Source organism: Lacerta agilis, chromosome 14, assembly GCF_009819535.1.
Source record: "Lacerta agilis isolate rLacAgi1 chromosome 14, rLacAgi1.pri, whole genome shotgun sequence".
Classification (NCBI taxonomy): domain Eukaryota; kingdom Metazoa; phylum Chordata; class Lepidosauria; order Squamata; family Lacertidae; genus Lacerta; species Lacerta agilis.
The window spans coordinates 20,976,726-20,986,750 of NC_046325.1; the positions used below are offsets into that span (position 1 = coordinate 20,976,726).

Here is a 10,025-nt window from a genome sequence, read left to right on the forward strand (position 1 = left end):
TAAGGACTAGATAACATTAGAGAATAAAGAAATCCTAGAATTGGAAGGTTGGGACAAGTTATACGGATGGCATGGGTACTTATTCTATGAGAAATTAAAGATGCATAAAAGATTTAATAACCATTTGGTAAGGAAAGCCCTGATGGAAATATGGGAAAGAACTAAAATAAAAATGATGCAAAAAACCTCATGGTGGACCTCACCTGTGGAAGCCACATCAACATTTAAAAATATGACAAGAAGGTAATGGCCTATATACAAAGAATTAGTTGATGAAGTGAAGGAAAACCCAAAATTAAAAAAATATGAAGATTTAAGATCTTTAGGCATAAGCTGGCTGGAATATCTCCAGTTAAGAGCAGTATTTGAAAAAGATTTAAAGAGTAGAGGCTTTGAAAATAAAGAAATAAAATTGGATGAAGTTATAGTATGTAAACAGAAAATGCTATCAAAAATGTATAGATTATTAAGTAGAGGACAACCGGATTCAGAAATTAAAAGCAGAGGTATGATAAAATGGGAACAGGATATAGGCCACAAAATTGAATATGAAAAGTGGAAGCAGTTCTGGACGAAAAATATTAACTTCACGGCTTCTTACCAAATAAAAGAAAACTTCATGAAGGTGCATCATAGATGGTACTTGCCACCAGAGAGAATAGCCAAGATAAACAAATCTGGGAATAATAAATGTTGGAGATGTAAAGATCAGATTGGAACGCTGTTCCACATGTGGTGGACTTGTCCCGAAATTAAAAAAATCTGGAATATGATACATGAAGAGGTTAAAAAGTTGATTAAAACATCATATAGTAAAAAAGCGGAGCTATATCTATTAGGAATATTAAACAACGAAATTCCAAAAGATAGAATAAGTATTTTTCTCTATGTGACAACAGCTGCAAGAACTCTCATAGAGAAATATTGGAAAGGGAACCAAATACCATCAAAAGGAGAGTGGCAAAGCAAAATATCAGAATATCTGGAACTCGCGAAGCTGACAGATATTATTAGAGGGAAATCAAGAGATATGGTAAAAAATCAGTGGAAATATTTTCATGATTATTTGAGCAAACAAGAAGTGAATGAAAGGTACTGGCTGTGTTTAGAATAACAAGACGAAATATGGTTTAGTAAAGCAGAGATTTGAGGATTTGTGTATAAATTGGTAAAAGTATAAAAAATGACAGATGCAATAAAGTATTAATTTAAAATTATGAACCGTTGTAAAAGCAGTGGAAGTACACTTAGAAGATTAATTGTGTATGTTTACTGACGATTTTCTTTTGCCTTAACTTTTCTCTCTGATGATTTTCTCTTCTTTGTTCTTTCTCTTTCCCCCCCTTTTTTCTTTTTTTCTTTTCTTCTCTATTTTTCCATCTTTTTTCTTTTTCTTTTCTAATTTCTTTTCTTTTTTTCCTTCTTTTTACTTTCAACAACAATGTTTATCTTTTCTTTTTATGTAGATATATGTGATGTTTTAAATTTGTATTTGTATATGCTTATGCATATATGTAAGTATATTTTAAATGAGTAATAAAGATTTGAAACTTAAAAAAAAAAAACTGATAGATACTTGTTATATAATCTTTTTGGTCATGGCCCCTTCATTATCTTTGGAGTTTTCACACCCAGGAGCTGTGTAGAAACTCTTAAATACAACATTTTGCACTCATCTCAGCTTCTCAGTTATAGCCTTCTTCTTTTACTTTTTCAGTGCAGCAGCATCTGCAGGGCAACAGGTTTCCCAGCCTTGCCCCAGTAGGTATAAATAAGATATACCTTGGAAGTCAAATGCCTTGGCTCCCAAACAAATCGTCTCCTGAACGATTGAAACTCGGAAGTGAGTGTTCCGGTTTTCAGACATTCTTTTGGAAGCTGAACATCCAGCAGGGCTTCCACGGCTTCCGATTGGCTGCAGGAGCTTGCTGCAGCCAGTCAGAAGCCACGCTTTGGTTTCCAAATGTTTTGGAAGTCGAACGGACTTCCAGAATGGATTCTGTTTGACTTCCAAGGTAAGACTATAGATGCAATAATTAAATAAAGCAATAAAGGTGTGGATTTATTTACACATACAAGGGGTGACAATGGGTGGAGGCAGGAAGCTTTAATATTGCAACACAGCAAAATCCATTCCCCCTCATCAGATCTCCAATGGGGCCTTCACACAGGCGTGTCCCTTTGACAAGAAGGCACCCTGGTGATCTCAAAGGAATGCACCAAAGCACCTCAGTGGGCCTCGCAGAGGGGGAAGAGGCGGCCACCATCTGCGGAGTGGTGCAAAGGTAAGTGTGGTTAAGCCCTAACACTTTTTCTGACTCAGTGGTGGGAGAAATGAAAGCATGGGACAAGTGGAAAACCTTTTGGACTCGTGCTTTCTAGATACTGAACAAACGCAAGTGTAGACAAGCCCTAGAGTACTGGTAGCAACTTTTCGAAATGTGCTGAAATCATTTTGAGCACAAGGGGGTGCTGTAAACCAGTTTACAGGTATCTGATTAAGAAGCCATTCTTGGATCGTCAACTGATCTAGAGCACTGGGCAGCATTGTGGAATTCCCCGAGTCTCCTCCGAACTAATGAAAATGAAAATAATCTGTTCCGATTAGTTCAGCTTGGCTCAGCATAGAGAAGAGAAAGGGGCTTATCTTGCAAGTAAGGACATCCTTTCATAAGATAACGTCCTGGCTGAGTTCCTCTATTTCGCATTCTCAAACCTACCACCTTTATTTCTCGCTTGAGCAAAAATTGAGCCGGGTTGTATCATCATTCCCTCCAGATTCCTAAAGTGCCTTGTTTTGTGTTTAATTGTTTTTATTAAAGATTTCCTTGGGTTCCAAAAGTGCATACAGCATCTCTGCATTCCGTTCATAGAGTCCTTTGCGCAGATCAGTTGTATTCTATGTGAGACAACACTAATGTCATAGACAGTCTAACTTGCCTTGTTCTGTTGCATCCTGAACCTGTCTGGGGCAGAATGTTGCCTTGCACACACTCCTCCACTGCATTTCAGATCAGTGGCAGTGCTTCATACTCTGGCACCGGGGTGGGGGGGCACAGAGCAGGTGGGGGTGGGGCTGGCACGCATCCCGGGGGTGTGCCGTGCATCCTGGGGGTGTGGCACGCTGCCCACAGGGATATGACGCACACCCTGAGGGCGTGGCATGCCGCCTGTGGGGGCGTGGCGCCCAGCACAGGCAGGGGGAGAGAACACGATGGCACCCCACCGAGATCACGCTGCCGGGGGTGGTGCCCTCCCCCTGCACTTCTCTTCCTCCGCCAGTGTCTCAGGTCCTTCTGGATAAACAGGGCTCAGATCTCCCCTCTTCTGATTCATTCATAGCTATGCTGGCATGGATTGACATAAGGGACATCATTGGCGGAGCTGGAGAAGCATAGGGTTAATCACAATGCTGGGGTGTCTGTTGTGTGGGAATGTATCACTTGCTATTATCAACATCATTGGGTTTTATTTGTGGATGTATAAATCTGTCGATTTCAGTTTCTCTCAGTTTCTTCTTTTTCCAGTCAAGTTCAATTTCAACATCCGTTGGCAATGTCTTTGTTTAGAAATTCCAGTGAAAATTCATACAGATTTTTCAGCTTATTTCTAATATATGTATTTTTGTAAGAGGTTTTGTCTAATTCACACATATTTCAAGCAATTTCCTCTAATGTCCATTTTTGTTCACAAACCTCTCTGGGCATCTTCCTAATGCAGCACAGCCCGGGACGTCCATAAATCTTCAGTCCTGGCACGCACCAGTAACACATATCAGAAGACTATGTGCATGCTCACTCAGCACAGTATAGCAGAAACGAAGTGGAGCTTTGGTGTGTGCATTCTAAGTATTTATTAAGCAATATATACAGGACAAAGCAATCATGGTGACTCTCTCCTTTCTTCTCCAAGAGAGAGAGAGAAAAAAGACAAAAGTGCAATAGAGCGGAAGAGATAAGACTGACTTCCATTCTCACACTTTCCAAGCCTGGAAAGTAAACACAGACATGTGATGTAACAATTACATATCAAGCAATGGAGGAGTGAAATGCTGACAATTATATGCACTATATTATATGCACACACTCCCATAAAATGCACTTTTTAATATTTTGTTGTTGTTGGAGAACTGCATACCTGGGACCAGTACATGGCACACGCCACACTGTCTTCCAACAATTCTGCCAGGAACCCTCTGGGGATATTCACATTTCCAATATCGTAACATCACATTGGAGGCCTGGGTGGGACATCCACTCTCCATAACAACAGAGCCAGCCCTATGATCACACTATGTTCCATGCTAAGTTGGTGCAGAATAGTGATTCTGCTAAAGGAGCCGGTGACAATGAGACCAAACACCTAGGATTTTTACATCCCTACATGTTCTCAACACAAACTGTATTTCCAATGTTTAGCATGATTAGCACATTTGCTCCTGTGGGAGTCCCCACAGCCACCTTCCTCTTCCATCATGCATGTGAATGGCAACTCTATATATACCATGGGAAAGTGTGGTTGCTAGGCAAGGACACAGGTAGAGGCTTCCTGCCCTGGTTCTTACAGGAGAAACTAACCCAGCGCTTAGCACAGCGGCACCTCAGCTGCAAAGCCGGTAAATGTTCTTCCTTCCCTATGCCAATTCAGTAGGGTTAGTTAGGGAACACACCTCAAGGGAAGAGAACCCAAATCAGGTTGGTAAGAATAATGAATGTGGAAATAGAAAATGTAGCCTAGGATAGTAGGTGGTGGACCAGAATTTTATTTGAGTTACATGTTGAAATGCGGAGGAGAGCTTTGCAGGAAAGGTGAAGCAGCCAGAGCACGGAGGAATGAGTACCTGAAACAATTTATGTTGCTCATTGATATATGATCACTCATGAATGTATTCAGCTCTTCGGGATCTGAATTATCCTTGCATTGTGAGGAGGTAAGGTGAGGTGATTTCTTCTAGGGAGTTTGGGAATTGAGGACTCTTTTTTTGTGGGTATTCAAGGCATTCTGGCAACTTCAGCCTGTCACTCAATTTCATCAGTTAAAACTTTGCCATCAAGATAAGTTGATTTTGAGTGAAGAAGAACTGCCTCTTATCTTTACGAACCTACTGCCAATCACTTTCATTGGATGAACCAACTCTGTATGTTATCAGAGAAGTCCTGTCTTGTGGAATCTAACCTAGGGATGAGGGCTTTCCTGTGGCTTTCCAGATGTTGCTGGACACTAGTTCCCAACATTTCTGACCATTGGTCATGCTGGCTGGGGCTGATGTGAGCTAGAGCCCAGCAAAATCTGAAGGGCCACAGGAAGGGGTGGGGGTGGCGGGGGTGGGAGACAGAATTCAATTCAGTTTGTATTTATGGGCAAACCTACATGCTTCTCACTTTCCCAAACAATACATGAGCCAAAACAGTTATCCTTCAAAATTCACACTTTCCAAATTTTGCATGGCAGTCCTCTACCAAAGTAATATCTACAAAAATCTATATACTGGGGTAAAGTGTACATAATAATCCATATATAATCCATATATTAGTGAAACTGTATTCCATTACACCTAATAGCTTTGAAGAAGTGTGTATCAGGCAAAATTGAATACAAAATGTACATGTTTGGTGAAAATTCCCCTTAAAATGCTGGTGAATTTTCATGAGATAGATAGATGACTGGTAGATAAGAACTGAGCTTAAGATTGGAAAAATGAAACTGTGAGAAACAAAATTTGTCAGTTTTTACCCATCTCTAGCCACAGGGTCCCCATTCCTGATTTCAATAATGAAAAAATAGGATAGTTTTTTTGTTTTGTTTTTTAAAGGGCTGGTTGTGTTTCATTGCCAGCTGAAACATTTGGTATGAGCATCACTCACCCACTTATCACCCTATTGAACAAGTAGCAACTTTTAAATACCTGGGTATAACGTTCCAGGAAAGGGGGTCATGGATTTATCAGGTTAAAAACATCATTGCAAATGTCCAAAGATCTACTAAAGCTACCATAAGATTTTTCTATGGGAGAGGAGGACAATATATTCCAGCAGCCTCTCAGGTGTTTGCTGCAAAAATACTAGCACAACTGACCTTTGGCTCACAGATTTGCAGCTTTTCAAACTCTGATCCCCTGTAATCATTTCAAACTAAGTTCTACCACTGTTTGCTAGGGATCCCTTCTTGTGTATCCAATATAGCGGTTCACTTGGAGGTAGGGCAAATCCCTGTCAGTGTCCGGATATGGATTCTGAAGATTCATTACTGGCTGAAACTTATTTTCTTTCCTGTTGGATTGGCACCCTTAACCCTTTTGGACGCTTTCCAATCCAAATGGAAAGTCACTCTGTATGGAAAGCTAAGAGACTTGGGATTCTCGCCTCAGGTCTTGTTGGCTACAGGATACAAGAAAGCAAGAGCAACCATTCGCCAACGAGTCTGAGATATGGAACTCCAACGTCATATGAGTGAGATGAACAAACATCTAGCTATAAGGGACAATGGGAGAGGATTTTCTCCAGCAAAGTATTTGACAAAATTACAAATACCCAAATATAGATGGGCGTTTACCCTTGCTAGATTTAATGTATTACCATCTGCCTTACTGCAGGGAAGATTTGCAGGTAAACCATACGCGGAACGACTCTGCCCCTGTGGCCTGCCGGAGGTAGAATCTGTTACTCATGTTTTATTACGTTGCCGCTTTTACAATGACATACGCCGTGTTTTTATTTCCCCAGTCTTACAAAATTCTTCAAATGAATTCCTATGCCTTAAATGCCTTGTAGAAGACAGGGACCCTGAGATTACCCTGAAAGTAGCGAAATACTGTGTAGCAGCCATGAGGCTCAGAGAACAAGCGGTGTTATCGCTATGAACAGAACCCTAAATGGCAATTTTAAGGCAATATTTTAAATGCCCCGATTCTAATCTATATATTTTAAATGCTGCTGTATATGTGTATATACGTGTATGTTATTGTTGTGCAAATTTTAATGTATTACTTTTGTATTGTTGATTTAGTGAGTTGGTCTGTGACCGTAAAAATAAATTCATTCATTCATTCACTTACCCACTTTCTTGTTAGAATTATAGTCACCCCATTTTAGGATTCTTCCCACAATCCATCATCAATCATCCCAAATTAAGAACACCTAGAGCTAGATCCAGAGATAAATGCAACTGTCCTGTGAATCGTTTATTCTTATGGAAGAAAACCAAGTGCATTGGAATGAGGGGAATCGAGATCAGCTGAAGTAATTACTCATGTGAGAGTGGTTTCTTTCCATCCCATCCCTGACATAATTATTTCATTTAAATTGAGTCAGCAAAGAAGTGCACAGGTGTGAGTAGATGTGCCTTTCTTCTTCTTCTTTCTAAAATACAAGCACTTGCTACTAGAAAGCATCCTGAAGCCAGAAGTTTCATCCAGCCATTAAACTGGAGTTTATGAAAGGTTGAACCTCCTATATTCTTACCACCTCAAAAATGAAAGACAGATTGGGCAGAGTGAGGTCTCAGTACATGGCCATAGTCTTCCTGCCACATCAAAAATATTAAGATCCTACTGCTCTATTAATTCAGTATGTGGTAGCAGCTATAAGTTGTTGGTATATTTTAGGATAGAGTTTGCATCCAAGTGGCAAGGCTCAGGCAATCTTAAAGCCATTTTATATTGGCTTTTGACACATCAGGGTAAAGAGAGGGATCTGAAGGACACCAGGGTATGTCAGATTCAGCTAGTAGCATACTCTAGGCAAGCATATGTGTTTGTCTGTGTTTGCATGACAGACAGCCTGGACAGAGCGAGATCTTCATCACATTTCAGGATGCGGCAGCCTCCCAGCATACATATCTTGCCTCTGTTCTTCTGTAGATGGATGTTGACCTGGCCAGACACTGGGGGAACCAGAGCGCTGTGACTGAGTTTGTGTTGCTGGGATACCATAAGTACCCTGCCCTCCTCTTCTTCACCTTCCTGACCGTCTATCTGACTATCCTACTAGGCAACGGTCTGATCATGGCCGTGACAACATGGGACCCTGCCCTTCAAACTCCAATGTACTTTTTTCTGAGAAGCTTATCGGGGCTAGAGTTGTGTTACACCTCTGTCACTCTTCCCAAGATGATGGCCAACCTGGCCACTGGGCAGCGCTCCATTTCCATTCCAGCCTGTGCCTCACAGATGTTTTTCCTGCTTTTTCTGGGTGGGACCGAGTGCTTCCTACTGGCGGCCATGGCCTATGACCGCTATCTTGCCATTTGCCTGCCTCTCCGCTACATGACAATCATGAGCCATAAAGTGCGGGTAGGGCTGGTGATTGGCTCATTTGCCCTCAGTCTCCCAATGCAACTGGTGCAAATCGGACTCATCTTCTCCCTACCTTTCTGTGGCTCCAATGAGATGGACCACTTCTTCTGCGACATCCCACCAGTACTCAGCCTGGCATGTGCGGATCTCTACGCCAATGAGCTGACGAGCTATATTGAGGATGTGGTCTTTGTTGTGGGACCATTTGTAGTCATCTTGGCTTCCTATGTGTACATCACCAGGGCTATACTTCGCATGCCATCAGCCACAGGACGCCAGAAGGCCTTTTCCACCTGTTCATCTCACGTAACCGTGGTCTGTCTCTTCTATGGCTCTGCAACGCTTGTGTACTTCCTCCCCAAGACCCCTGACTCTGTGAAGATCGACAAGTTCCTCTCTCTTTTCTACACGGTCATCATTCCCCTTTGCAACCCTCTCATCTACACTCTGAGGAACAGGGAGGTGAAGGCTGCCCTCCAAAGGATCTTTAACAGCAAATGGCAGTTCAAAGTAGGCATGGAGATCGGCTGAGAAATCAGCTGAATATCTTGCAGTCTGTCTAAAACTGATAGATACTTTTTATATAATCTTTTCGGTCATGGCCCCTTCGTTATTTTTGGAGTTTTCACACCCAGGAGGTGTGTAGAAACTCTTAAATACAATATTTTGCACTCATCTCAGCTTCTCAGTTATAGCCTTCTTCTTTTACTTTTTCAGTGCAGCAGCATCTGCAGGGCAAGAGGTTTCCCAGCCTTGCCCCAGTAGGTATAAATAAGATATACCTTGGAAGTCAAACGCCTTGGCTCCCAAACAAATCGGCTCCTGAACGATTGAAACTCGGAAGTGAGTGTTCCGGTTTTCGGACATTCTTTTGGAAGCTGAACATCCAACAGGGCTTCCATGGCTTCCGATTGGCTGCAGGAGCTTGCTGCAGCCAGTCAGAAGCCACGCTTTGGTTTCCAAATGTTTTGGAAGTCGAACGGACTTCCAGAATGGATTCGGTTTGACTTCCAAGGTAAGACTATAGATGCAATAATTAAATAAAGCAATAAAGGTGTGGATTTATTTACACATACAAGGGGTGACAATGGGTGGAGGCAGAAAGCTTTAATATTGCAACAGAGCAAAATCCATTCCCCCTCATCAGCTCTCCAAGGGGAGATCTGTTAATGGGGCCTTCACACAGGCGTGTCCCTTTGACCACAAGGCACCCTGGTGATCTCAAAGGAATGCACCAAAGCACCTCAGTGGGCCTCGCAGAGGGGGAAGAGGCGGCCCCCATCTGCGGAGTGGAGCAAAAGGTAAGTGTGGTTAAGCCCCAACACTTTTTCTGACTCAGTGGTGGGAGAAATGAAAGCATGGGACAAGTGGAAAACCTCTTGGACTTGTGCTTTCTAGATACTGAGCAAACGCAAGTGTGGACAAGCCCTAAAGTAGCAACTTTCGAAATGTGCCAAAATCATTTTGAGCACAAGGGGGTGCTGTAAACCAGTTTATCTGATTAAGAAGCCATTCTTGGATCATCAACTAATCTAGAGCACTGGGCAGCATTGTGGAATTCCCCGAGTCTCCTCCGAACTAATGAAAATGAAAATAATTTTTTTCCGATTAGTTCAGCTTGGCTCAGCATAGAGAAGAGAAAGGAGCTTATCTTGCAAGTAAGGACATCCTTTCATAAGATAACGTCCTGGCTGAGTTCCTCTATTTCGCCTTCTCAAACCTACCACCTTTA

At 42.0% G+C, this 10,025-nt stretch overlaps 1 pseudogene; it reads left to right on the forward strand.

Moving 5' to 3' along the window:
- Window positions 1-2,214: 2,214 nt before the first annotated feature.
- On the forward strand, window positions 2,215-8,824 carry LOC117057632 (annotated as a pseudogene).
- The last annotated feature ends 1,201 nt before the right edge of the window (window positions 8,825-10,025 follow it).